Source organism: Globicephala melas, chromosome 2 (assembly GCF_963455315.2).
Source record: "Globicephala melas chromosome 2, mGloMel1.2, whole genome shotgun sequence".
NCBI classification, from domain to species: domain Eukaryota; kingdom Metazoa; phylum Chordata; class Mammalia; order Artiodactyla; family Delphinidae; genus Globicephala; species Globicephala melas.
In genome coordinates this window covers 116,216,914-116,230,191 of record NC_083315.2, presented here as the reverse complement: position 1 = coordinate 116,230,191, position 13,278 = coordinate 116,216,914, and the positions used below count along the sequence as shown (strand labels likewise).

Sequence of the window (13,278 nt, the reverse complement as noted above, 5' to 3'; positions counted from 1 at the left end):
CTCATGACCTATTGAATCCTAATTACCTCCTAAGTCCCCACCTGGCACACCAAAGGTTTCAACATATGAATTTGAAGGAGACATAAACATTCAGTTCATAACAAGATCTAACCATCATTTAATTTTTTATCTTCTCCCCTTGCAAACCCCAGACTGGTTGGATTATAAACCATAGCAATTCCTGTTCCTGAATGTACAGGAAAACTGCATTTCTTAGCCGCCTTTTTTTTTTAATTTATTTATTTTATTTATTTATTCTTCGCTCCGTTGGGTATTCATTGCCACGCGTAGGCTTCCTCTAATCGCAGCGAGTGGGGGCTACTCTTGGTTGTGGTGCACGGACTTCTCATTGCGGTGGCTTCTCTTGTGGTGGAGCATGGGCTCCAGGACGTGTGGGCTCAGTAGTTGCAGTGCACAGACTTAGTTCCTCCACAGCATGTGGGATGTTCCTGGACCAGGGATTGAACCCGTGTCCCCTGCAATGGCAGGCAGATTCTTTACCACTGTACCACCAGAAAAGTCCCTTCCTAGTCTTCTTTACATTTGAGTCATGTAACTGAGTTGTAGCCAAAGCAGTGTAGGCAGAAGAGATACAAGCCAATTTCACAACTCATCCTTAAAGATATTCTATGAGATCCCCTAGCCTTCTCTTCCCCTCCTGCAACAACCTTGAAAACCACATTTGAGATGGTGGCCTCACAATATAGAAGGAACCTCGATCTCTAAGCCAAACTCTGTATGGGTGAGAAATAAACTTGTATTAGGTACCAACAAATGTCAACAGTGATTCTATGGTACCTGAAACACTTTAACTGCAAGCTCACCCCATCCCCTCTTCTGAAAATACACTCACTCTCCCTCTCACACACATTTCATTTTTTTAGACCTTGGATATACCTGTTCAGCTCCATTTCCAAACCCCAGATATGGGGAGACATAGTAGACAGTGGCTGTGTGCTGGTTAAATGAAATAAACTGTACTAAATAAGTTCAAAGAACCAAAAACATGAACAGACTATAAAATGTTAACTGATCACCTCCTTGGGGAAATGTACCATAAAGTTGAAAAGCAGACTGCCTCTAAAGCAGGAAAAGACAAGAAAAGAGAACCTCCCTTAGAGAGTCTACAAAGGAACACAGTCCTACTAACATCACTTTAGCACAGTGGGAATCATTTCAGATTTCTAACCTCCAGAACTGTAAGATAATAAATTTGTGTTGTTTGAAGCCACTAGATTTGTGGTGATTTGTTACAGCTGTTGCAGCAGCAATAGGAAACTAATACATGTGTCTTGTGAGTTTTCCAGCTCTCATACCACCTATGTTCAGAGACATTTTTAGCCTCTCTTAGAGAACAAATTTAAAATAAAAGAGGGATCACAGTCATGAATCAACTGGATATTGTGTTCCTGATGATCAGGAGTCTGCCAAAAGGCATACCTCCACTCTCCCTAGAAGAGTTATTTCTCATACTATTCAGAAGAGTATCCTAACTCAGCATAGCCACATATTAGCTGAAGGATAAAACACTTTCTAAACAGAGTTCACTTTCACTCAGTCACTTCCTATAACTAGTTTAAGGCTGATTATTGCAGAGTCATAAAATGAATATTTAGACACTGATGCTGTCACTTATTAATGCTGTAGCCTTTGGCAAGTCACTTATTTTTTCTGTTCTAGGGAACTAAGGAAATAAGTAGTCACTAAAAATTCTACATTTCACAAACTAGTAAAATTTCCAAAACAAAAATTGTTGCTAGGCTATTGTTTTATAAAATAAAGAACATTTTAGCAGAATATATCTTCAAAAAAGACAACCGTTTAAACTGAATAAATTTAACTTTGTACAAAAGCCAAGAACATTCTGGGAAGACCATGGTAGAAGCTGCATAATTTTCGAATGTTCCCAAATATCTCCACAAAAACAGAGAGACCAGGATAGCAAAAACAAACCCATAAACAAAATATCAAACACAAAACTAGGTAAACACAAAAATACAACAGCAACAACTATAAGACCTGCATGATATCCAACATCTGTGCAGGAAAGAGGAGAGGGGAACAACAGGGAGGAAAGAGGAGAGGGGAACAACAGGGAGCAAAGAGGTATCTGAGAGCTACAAGAATCTCTATAAGCAGCAGGTATGTTCACAGCAAGCAAAGGTCCTCAACAAGGCCTAAAGTGAAGGGGCTGGAGAAGTCAAAGCCTTATGAACTCTCAAAACATTTGGACAAAGTTTCTTGTACATTGAGGAGAAACTGAAAACAGTCGAAAGTAGGGAAGACACAATATGGACAAAATAAAAACAAAGTCCCGGATATTCCCTGGCGGTCCAGTGGTTAGGACTCTGCACTCTCACTTTCAAGGGCCCAGGTTCCATCCCTGTTGGGGAACTAAAAGCCCACAAGACATGCCGCATGGCCAAAAATATTTTTTTTTAATTAAAAAAATAAAGTAAAATAAACTAAAGAGAATATGGACAACACACAAAAATCAGCTAAAAAAATAAAGTCCAGACAAATGCTAGAGAAGGGAATAAATAATTACTTCTAATTACTAAATAATTACTTCTAAATAATTACTTACTTTTAAAAATAATTAAATAATTACTTTTCTAAAATAATTACTTTTAAAATTTTTCACAACTCATTTAGAAAATTTCAAAGGGCTTAAAAATCTTTATATTCTTAAAACAAATACACTCGTTACAATCAACTATAATTATTAGAACTCAGAGCAAATCCAATAGTAATGTCAAATGATGCTGGATTCTTGATTTGGTAGAAATCACTGATAGAAAAAAAAATTAGAGATAGAAATTCTAGGCAGTGCCCAAATGACCATATCCCATAGAAAATAATCCAGAATACACTAAAACAAAAGTAGGAAGAAAGAAAAAAAGATCATCGCTTACATTCACCACCAAAATATGAAATACTCTTAAAATCTTAGTGTGTTTTCTTTACCACTTTTGTTTTACATATTTATATATGTGCAACCAATGTCTACACATACTTGACCTTTTTCACAATATTATATCATAAGCATTTTTCTTCAGACCACTTCAATGGTTGTTTAATATTCCATTGGATGGCAATATCATTGTTTCCTGTTATGAATATCACTAGAAGGAAAATCATTTTGGCAGCTTTTAAAAATCTCATTAATATTAAATGTGGCAATGTTAAAGAGTAGTCTAAATTTTTATCCGCTGACAGGCAAATATACAGTCTTTTGTTTTTCATAAAGTAATTCCTAAAATTAAGAGCATGTTTTAGAAGAAAAATGATTCCAAAAAACTTCAGTGAAGAAAATAATTAATTTCTCTAATTTTTAAGGTATATTTACATGTAGACCAAAAGCTTCCAGAACCAGCTATTAATCATATGACAAAATATTTTAAATGAGATTTTACTTCTAAAATGGCTAACAAACAAAAATATAGGCATTTTAAAGATGGGTATGAAGTTTTTAATTTAAACTAAAATGAAAATTAATCACCTGCAAGAAATAAAGGCAATAGAAACTAAGCCACTGAAATCCTAAACTGAGTTTCTTAACCAGTAAAGAATCACAAGGAAACTCAGACAGTGAGTTTTTGTATATGAACTTCCTAAGTTACAGTTCACCTACCCAAATGAATTAGAATAATCTTGCCCACTGTGCCAGCTCATGCCACTGAATAAAATGTTCTACTTTGGGAGATCTTAAGCTATATCCCACAATATCTGCAGCTTCCATGCTGGTAACAAGCTGTTTGACATGAATTAAGGAAATAGCTTCAATTTACATTAAATTTAAAAGATAATAAGAGTATTAGTTTCAAGACATGCTGCTTAAAGAAGAGGTCTGCCATACTTCAGAAAATGCCATTTTAAAAAATGAATTTAAATGTTTTTAAAAACTTTAGGTTTTATGTATATGATTGAGACAATGCAAAACAGCATTTCAACACCCAAATACAAATAGTATCTGTAAGAAATTACCATTCAAATTCCTTCCAAGAAGTAGAGCAATAATGCAATTTTTTTCTAATTATGTTATGAACGCTTATATCCTTGTATCTTAACATAAAATTACATGCTCTTAGGTCATACTTGGTAAGACATTACTTCCTAAAATCAAAACATTATTTAAAATAAATACATAAATAACAAAATGCACACTGTAGGGGTGAAAAACTTTTCCTTGATCCTCTTGGGATCCCTGGCTGGGCCTGAATAGTAAACTGACAAAGACAGATTAACAAGAGAAAAGCAGACAAGTTTATTTAATATAAGTTTTACATGACATGGGAGCCTTCAAAAGGAGATGAAGATGTGAAGAAAACAAGCCCAAGCATTTTTACACTAGGTTTATGATGAAGAGTGGAAAGTCATGGAAAAACGTTATAGGACAAAAGGGTATGAGCCAAGGGTAGTAAACTGGTGAAAACTCAGCAAGGCCTGTTCGTTCAGATTCCTTTTGGTATCCTCCATCTTTGAAGATAAGAATGCTCCTTTCCTCCAGATAGAGGGAGGGCACCTCTCACATGAGGGTCTTATGACCTGCTTCAGTGAGGAAAGGGGAGGTCTGAGAGTCCTTCCTGCACCTGCCATTTCTCAAAATCCTTCAGCTTTAAAATATTCAATATGACAAGGTATCATATTTTGGGGTAGTGTGTTCTGAACCCTGTCAACACAAAATGAAAATATCCTACAAATTACCCTTTCCTAACTATATATTATTTAGGATCATAGAGCACAGTGAAAAAAACAAGCAAATACTAATCAAAAGAAAGCCAAGTGGCTATATTAATATTAGACAAAGTGAAACAAGAAACATTACCAGGACTAAGGACATTGAAGGGTTTAAATCACTTACAAGACATAAATAATCCTAAATATGTAAGCACTTCACAACAAAATGTCAAAATACAAGAGGCGAAAATTGATGAAAGGAACAACAGGCAAATCTGTGATTACAGCTGGAAACTTCACCATACCTCTCTTAGTAATTCAGAGAATAAGTACTCAGAAAATCAGCAAAGATAGAGAGGACTCAGCATTATCAACCAACTTGACCTATTTGATATTTATAGACAGCTCCACCCAGCATAGGAGAATACACAATCTTTTCAAGTACACATGGCACATTTACCAAAAAAAGACCCTATTCTGGTCCATAAAAAAAGACCTCAACACATGGATAAGAACTGAAATCATACAAATGATGTTATCTTACCACAAAATAAACTAGAAATCATTAACAAAAAGGTATCTCAAGAATCCCCAAACACTTCTAAATAACACATGGTTCAAAAGGAAGACTAAAGGGAAATTTTTAAATATTTCAAACTGTATAAAAATGGAAACACAACATAACGAAAATTTGTGGGATATGGCTAGATCAGTGCTTAGAAGGAATTTATAATATTAAACACATGTATTAAAAAAGAGAGGAGGGTTCCCTTCTCTCCACATCCTCTTCAGCATTTATTGTTTATAGATTTTTTGATGATGGCCATTCTGACCAGTGTGACGTGATCCCTCACTGTAGTTTTCACTTGCATTTCTCTAATACTTAGTGATGTTGAGCATCTTTTCATGTGCTTTTTGGTCATATATATGTCTTCTGCGGAGAAATGTCTATTTAGATCTTCCGCCCATTTTCTGACTGGGTTATTTGTTTTTTTGATATTGAGCTGCATGAGTTGTTTGTATATTTTGGAGATTAATCCCTTGTCAGTTGCTTCATTTGCAAATGTTGGTGGGAATGTAAATTGGTGCAGCCACTATGCAGAACAGTATGTAGGTTCCTAAAAAACTAAAAATAGAACTATCATATGACCCAGCAATCCCACTCCTTGGCGTATACAGGGAGAAAACCATAATTCGAAAAGATGCATGTACCCCACTGTTCACTGCAGCACTATTTACAACAGCCAGGACATGGAAGCAACCTAAATATCCATTAACAGAGGAATGGATACAGAAGATGTGGCACGTATATACAATGGAATATTACTCAGCCATAAAAAAAGAACAAAATAATGTCATTTGCAGCAACATGGACGGACCTAGAGATTATCATACTGAGTGAAGTAAGTCAGACACAGAAAGACAAGTATCATATGATATCGCTTACACGTGGAATCTAAAAAAGAAGGGTACAGGGACTTCCCTGGTGGTCCAGTGGCTAAGACTCCACACTTCCAATGCAGGCGGCCCAGGTTCGATCCCTGGGCAGGGAACTAGATCCCACGTGCCACAACTGAGAGTTCCCATGCCACAACTAAAAAGATCCCACATGCCATGCAACTAAAGACCCCACATGTCACAACTGAAGAACCTGCATGCAGTGACGAAGATCCCACGTGCTGCAAGTAAGACCTGGTGCAGCCAAATAAATAAATATATTTTTTAAAAAGTACAAATGAACTTATTTACAAAACAGAAGCAGAGTCATGGATGTAGAAAACAAACTTATGGTTACGGGGGGATAAGTGGGGGTAGGGATAAACCGGGAGATTGGAACTGACATATACACACTACTATATATAAAATAGATAACTAATAAGAACCTGCTGTATAGCACAGGGAACTCTATTCAATACTCTGTAACGGCCTATATGGGAAAAGAATCTAAAAAAAAAAAAGAGTGGATATATGTATATGGATAATTGATTTACTTTGCTGTACGCCTAAAACTAATACAACATTGTAAGTCAACTGTATTCCCATAAAAATTTTTTTAAAACGGGGGGGGAGGAGAGCCTCTCATTAGTACTTAAGCTTCTGCCTTTAAAAAAAATGAAAAATTAAGAGAAAATTAAACTCGGAGTAAACAGAAGGATAGAAATGGTAAAGAGCAAAAATCAATGGAACTGAAAATGTGAAATCAACATAGAAAAATCAATGAAACCAAAAGCTGGTTCTTTGAAAAGAGCAATGAAATTGATACCCTCTTGGCCAGACTGATCAAGATAAAAATAAAGATGACATATATTGCCAATATCAGGAAGAAGAGGAGGATATTAAAACAATCCCATAGACATTAAAAAGATAAAAAGGGAATATTACAAATAACTTCACACCTATAAATTTGACAAACTCCTTGAAAGACAATCTACCAAAGCTAACTCAGTAAGAATAGATAACCAGAATAGCCCTACATCTATTAAAGAAATTGAATTCATAGATTTAAAAACCTTCCACAGAGAAAACTCCAGCCCCAGAGGATATAAGATCTCTTAATCCTCTCTTTCCTGGAAACCTCCTTCCTGAGGAGGCTTCTCTCAAATCTGGACCATCTGCTCTCTAGGCCTGCTATATAGCTGTCCTTCCTAGGACATCATTTCACTGTTTTCCTGGGTTGAATTTACTATTTCCTACACTCCAGGTCTTTCTTTCACTTCTTTATTTTGCTAGAGCAAAACTTCTGAGGCTTTTCAGGTGTGAAAACATCTTTGCTATAACTCCCATACTTCACTGATTGTTAACTAGCCATACTGCTGGTCAAGAAGACTGACACTGATACAGTCAATTCTTTTTTCTTTTTAGGTTTTCTCTCTGGAAATCTTCCGATTTCTTTCTTTTTTTATTTTTATTCTTGGTGCTGTGAAATTTCACAAACATGTGCCTATGGCTAGGCTTTTTTATTTTTTTTAATTGAGTATTCTTAGGAAAAGAAACATAGAATGCTGTACACCTGGTTTTTAATGAAGGCTATTTTTGTTGGGGTGATAGAATTTGGGGCAATGTTTTGCTGTTAACTTTTTATTTATTTATGTTGCTTGACAGAGTGTATAATGGTTATGCATTTATTATTTTCTTAATAAGTGAAAAGAGGTAGTTGTAAAATAATACAGTATGACCACTGTTATATTAAGAAAATAAAAAAGGAAGCAAACCAAAACCGTGTGTTTGGATACATATATACACATGAGGAAATGCATAAAGAAAGGTCTGAAAGCATTCATTCCAGGATTCTACAGTTTCTACAATAGCCACTAAAAGAATTACAAAGCATGTATAATTTCTGAAATAAAAGAGGGTAAAAAATGGAATAATACAAAATATGAATGGATGAAATGATCCAACTACCAAATGCTCCAATTTTAAGATAAAGATGTCCCACTGGATTTTTTAAAATCCAATTCTATGTACACATTAATCAAAAGAAGGCTGATACAGCTAAACCAAAATCAGAAATAGTTCACAGATTGGAGAAGACTCAGGAAACATGACAACTAAATACAATGTGGGATCTGGATTGAGTCCTAGAACAGAAAAAGAACACTACTGTAACGGGAAAACTATTGATAAAATGTATAGCGACTAGTATTGTAACAGTATTAATTTCTTGGTTTTGATAATTGTACTACGATTATACATTGTGTTAACATTAGAAGCAGGATGAAAGGTTTACAGGAACTATCTGTACTATTTTTGCAACTTTTCAGGAAGTCTAAAATTATTTCAAAATAGTTTTTAAAAAATCAGATTAGACATTAAAACAAACAGCATTACTAGAGATTAAAAAGGAACACTTCTTCATGGAACAAAGGTTCAATTCACAGGAAGATAGACTAATTAGTAAGTTGACTATGCTTCTAATAACATGACTTCAAAATAAATAAGTCGAAAATTGACAGAAAACTCCTAGGGAGAAATAGAATCCAAAATTACACAGCGAGATTTAACACATAGTAAATTGTCAGTAACTGACAATCAAGCACAGGTGTGCGCACGTACACACACACACACACACACACACACACACACACACGAATCAGTAAGGAAAGAGAAGATTTTAACAACAGCATTAACAAACTTCACCTACTAGTCACATATAAAGCACTGTACCCATCAATTGCAGAAGTTACATCACACATACACACACACAGAGTCATACTCATACAACATTTTTTAAAAAGCCAGATACAAAAGCCAGATACAATCATTTCAATGATTACTCAATTGAAAATATCTGATGGTAGTTACATGGGTATTAACTTTTTATTTATTCATTGAACTGTCCACATATATTTATATACTTCTTTTTTACATGTATTGAATTTCACAATAAAGATATTTAAAAGTTCACTGATCTATATTATTTATTTATATACTCACTTATTTATTTTTTCAGTTTTTCAAAACTTGTTCCACAGTAGCAAAAACCTCAAGATAAAACTATGAAGATGAGAAGCTGGTAAGCTCCAACGAAAAATAAAACAAGATTCAGGATCAAGGGTTCCAGTAAAATCATCCCTGTTGTACTCTAGTAGCTTCCAAAACTTATAAATCAAGGGATACTAAAGGCAATTCTCAAAATAATATGTATACATACTCAAATCACCCTAATGCAAAACTGCAGATAAATAAGAGCAGACTACCTGGCTATCTACATCCCAAGCAGTATAAAATCTAAATTAAAAAGACCTTCAATACAGACAATATCTGAATCAGAGGTGCTCGTACCAATTGCCAAAAGCAGTTCTGTGGTAAGTTTGTCCCATGATTACCCAATTTAATGAAACGCCAAACCAAACCAACCTTCAAAGTAATCATCTCTTTATGTTGCCATTTTTGAGAAAAACAAATGCCTAGAAATTAAGTTAAAACAAACAGAATAGATAATGGTTAATATTTCTCTTTGCACAAAGGTAAAAATAATATCCTCAAATATGTTTAAGATGATAAAAACATATTGAAGCTATGTTTATAAAAAACTTCAAGGAGAATTATTCCTTCTACTAAAAATTTTCTGAAATTAGTAAGAGCACTTTATTGGTTAGCTATTGCTACCTAATAAACCACTCCAAAACTTAGCAGCTTAAAACAATGCACATCTCACAGTTTCTGAGGAATTGGGTGCTGCTCAGTTAGGTTCTCAGTTCAGAGTCTCTCACAAGGTTGCGGCCACAGTGTCAGCGAGGGCGACAGTCATCTCAAAGCTTAACTCGGACACTATCTCCCAACTTCTGTCAGTGGTCGTTGGCAGGATTCAGTTCCTAGGGGGTTGTTGGTCTTCACAGGCTACTGGCCAAAGGCTCCCCTCAATTCCTTGATGGGTGAGGCTATCTATAGGTCAACTCATGATATGGCAGCTGGCTTCATCAAAGTGAGCAACAAGAGTGCGCCAGAAAAAAGGAAATTATAGTCTTTTATAATCTAATCTCATAAGTGATATCCCACCACTTTCGCCATATTCTAATACAAGGTCTAGTCTGCAGTCAAGGGAACGGGATTACACAAGACTATGACTACACAGATACAGGGTTATCTTAGAAGGCCGCCTATCATAAGCAGCATAATGGAAAAAGCAACTGGAATAAAAAGTTATAACTAGATTCTAGTAACTATGGGACTATACACAATCTCTCAAGGCCTTAATATTTTCGCTGGAAAAAACTGAGAGGGCAGCCTAAACGACCTTTAAGCGTTGCTTAAATTCTAAATCCTGTATTTCTCTACTGTGTCTTTTGGAAAGGATTACCAAGGATTAGAAATACTTGGTCAAAATGCCTCATTTTACAAAAGAGAGCTGACTTGCAGGAAGGGTTAACACAGACAGGTAGTAAACCACCCACATTCTTTTATGCTCAGTGCTCTTTGCACTGTAACGTATACCTTTTGCAATTAATGCCCTAAAACAACACTATCCTTTCTTTATAACAGTCTCAAAATCCAATAAATCCAATAAATTCAAAAGGAAGAGAGAATAATAGTACTAACAAGAGCAGCCAGAATTGGATAATGTTGTGCAAGATATCTTTTTCTCTCATCAAACCCTAAAGCTATCTCTGTAGGTGGCATGTGAGATGAAACTGAACTATACTCTGCCCATCCCCAGTCCCAGGTATCTGGACATATTAGTAATAAGGGTATTTGCTGGAAAAAAAGTATGAAAGCAACAGATAATAGATCATAGCAGAGAAATATAGTCTCACCTTAAACAAAGTAAACAAGATTAAGTATAACTTAAATGAAGTATCTAAAAATAGAAACTGCAACCAGAAAGGGCAAGGTTTGTCCCCACTGGAATCCTGGAATATGGACAGTCCCAGAGGTCAACAATGGCAATGCACGCAATGAAGGCAACGTCCATGGGAGCAGGTACTCGAGGAAGCTAATGACAACAACTGAACTGACAGATATATCCTGATGAACACAGAAGCATCAATCAGGATCTAGTATCATTACACATTTCTACTACATAAATACCCTACTTGCTCCTATATCAGGTAGGGGTGGGAGGCGGTTTTCACTTGTCGGAGAATCCCCTCCACCAGTATAAACCCTTTACTAGCCATAATAATTTGTAATGACTCAAACTCTGGTGCAAATAGTGCAGTGAAAACATTGCATATAAGTACAACTGTTGTGTGTGGCAATTATAAAGCAGAAAGGCATTTGTATTAGTCAAAATACGTGTGTGTATATATGCACACATAAATCAATGCACAACTGGATCCAAAATTTCTATATAAGAAAGGTTTAAGGACCCTAGTGGGCTGGTGGTGGAAACTGGGGCCCAGTGGTTATCTTAAATCTGTGTCTGCATAACAATCAAGCAAGATCATCCATCTTAAAGAAAACATCACATTGATGGAGACTGCCCCAAGCCTCTCATTAGTATTAGCATATATCTAAGTATATACCTAAATTCATTTCTATAAGCCATCTAAAAAAAAGAAAGTGTTAGCTAAAAATGTTAACATATTTTCAATTTTTTTTTTGGTACTTTTGGTGCTGAGTGAAAGGCGGGGAACAAAAGTAAGAGAAGATGAACTGGACAGCCCAATGGGGCATTTAAGGAAGAGAGTATCTCCAACTTGGGCAGGGGTGCCACAGTTGAGTTTCCTGGCCCAAGCCACTGACTCTTACTTCCTATATTATGAGCATACTCAATAGGGTAGATATAAATTTCAACCAAGCCATCTCATGATGGAACCGCTCAAAAGACAATATCCAACTCAAAGTATTGCAAAAAGTGGGTATGCTTTTTTATACTTTTACTCAGTGTTGACAACTGCCTGCATATTCATCTCTTTCTTAGCCTTTTATGCAAATCAACAAAGGGTTGTATTTCCTTTCTTTTCTTGCTTCTTAACCTCTTTTTTGTTTGTCAGCTTTAAAGGGATGGGAGATAGTAGGAGCGATAGAACAATTTAGAGAAGTCTCAAATAGGTCTCTAATTATTCTCAAGGTAAAACTGATAAAAAGCAAAGGAAGTATGTTTAGAGATTTGAAATTTAACACCAAGACACTACAGCACACATTACTTAGTACTATTATGTATTTATACTTTTCCAATATAGCCCCATCTAATGATGTCACCAACAATGAGCAGAAGATCAAATGGTCATTTATGAACAGTTATTTTTCAACATAGTAGTGGTTAGCAAAGGATGAAATGAAGGAAGGAAGGAAGGAAGGAAGTTAAAGAAAACAGAAAGGGAGGGAGGATGGGAGGGAGGGAGGGAGAGAGAGAGGGAGGAAAGGAGGGAAGGTAGGCAGGGAAGCAAGCAAACAGGAAGGCAAAAAAAAGGAAAGAAGGAAGAAAGAAAATACAACAGAGACTGTATATGGCCTGCAAAGCCTAAAATACAGGCAGTCCTAGCTAGGACTGCTTTAACTGAAACTCTTCAAAGCAAGACTGCCTATATTAACTATCCAGCCCTTTACAGAAAATTTGATAACCCCTGCCAATGGAGATATCCAAATGGCCAATACGTAGACATATGAAGAGGTGTTAAATATCATTAGTCATTATGGGAATTAGGGAAAAACCCCAATGTGATATCACTACCCATCAGAATGGGTAAAATGAAAAGGACAATGCTAAATGTTTCAACCATGTGCAGGAGCCAAAATTCTCAAACACTGATAACAGGAGTGTTAACTGACAACTAACTTGAACAACTTTTTGGTAGTGTATACCAGAAATACATATTTGCGTATCCTATAATATAGACATTTCACCAGTAGGTATACATCCAACAGAAATGTATACGTATGTTCACCAAAGTACTTACAAAAAATGTTCATAGCAGCCCTACTGGTAATACCCCAAAAATGGATGGAATACTGCTACGTAACTTGTATAAATCTCATGAATATAATATTGAGCAAAAGTGAGACACAAAGGACTATAAACTGTATGATTCTATTTATATAAAGTCAATAATAAGTAAATTCATTGATGTTGTCAGAAATTGAGATAATGGTTACCTTTGGAAAGGGGACACAAAGTGAGGCTTCTAGGATGCAAGTAATGTTTTTTCTTGG

General features: G+C 35.7%; 1 protein-coding gene across 6 annotated transcripts in view; it reads right to left on the bottom strand.

The window, feature by feature from the left end:
* MIPOL1 (mirror-image polydactyly 1) overlaps positions 1-13,278 on the bottom strand; it is a 301,233-nt gene that overhangs the window by 286,583 nt on the left and 1,372 nt on the right. The gene's annotated exons all lie outside the window — the stretch shown is intronic.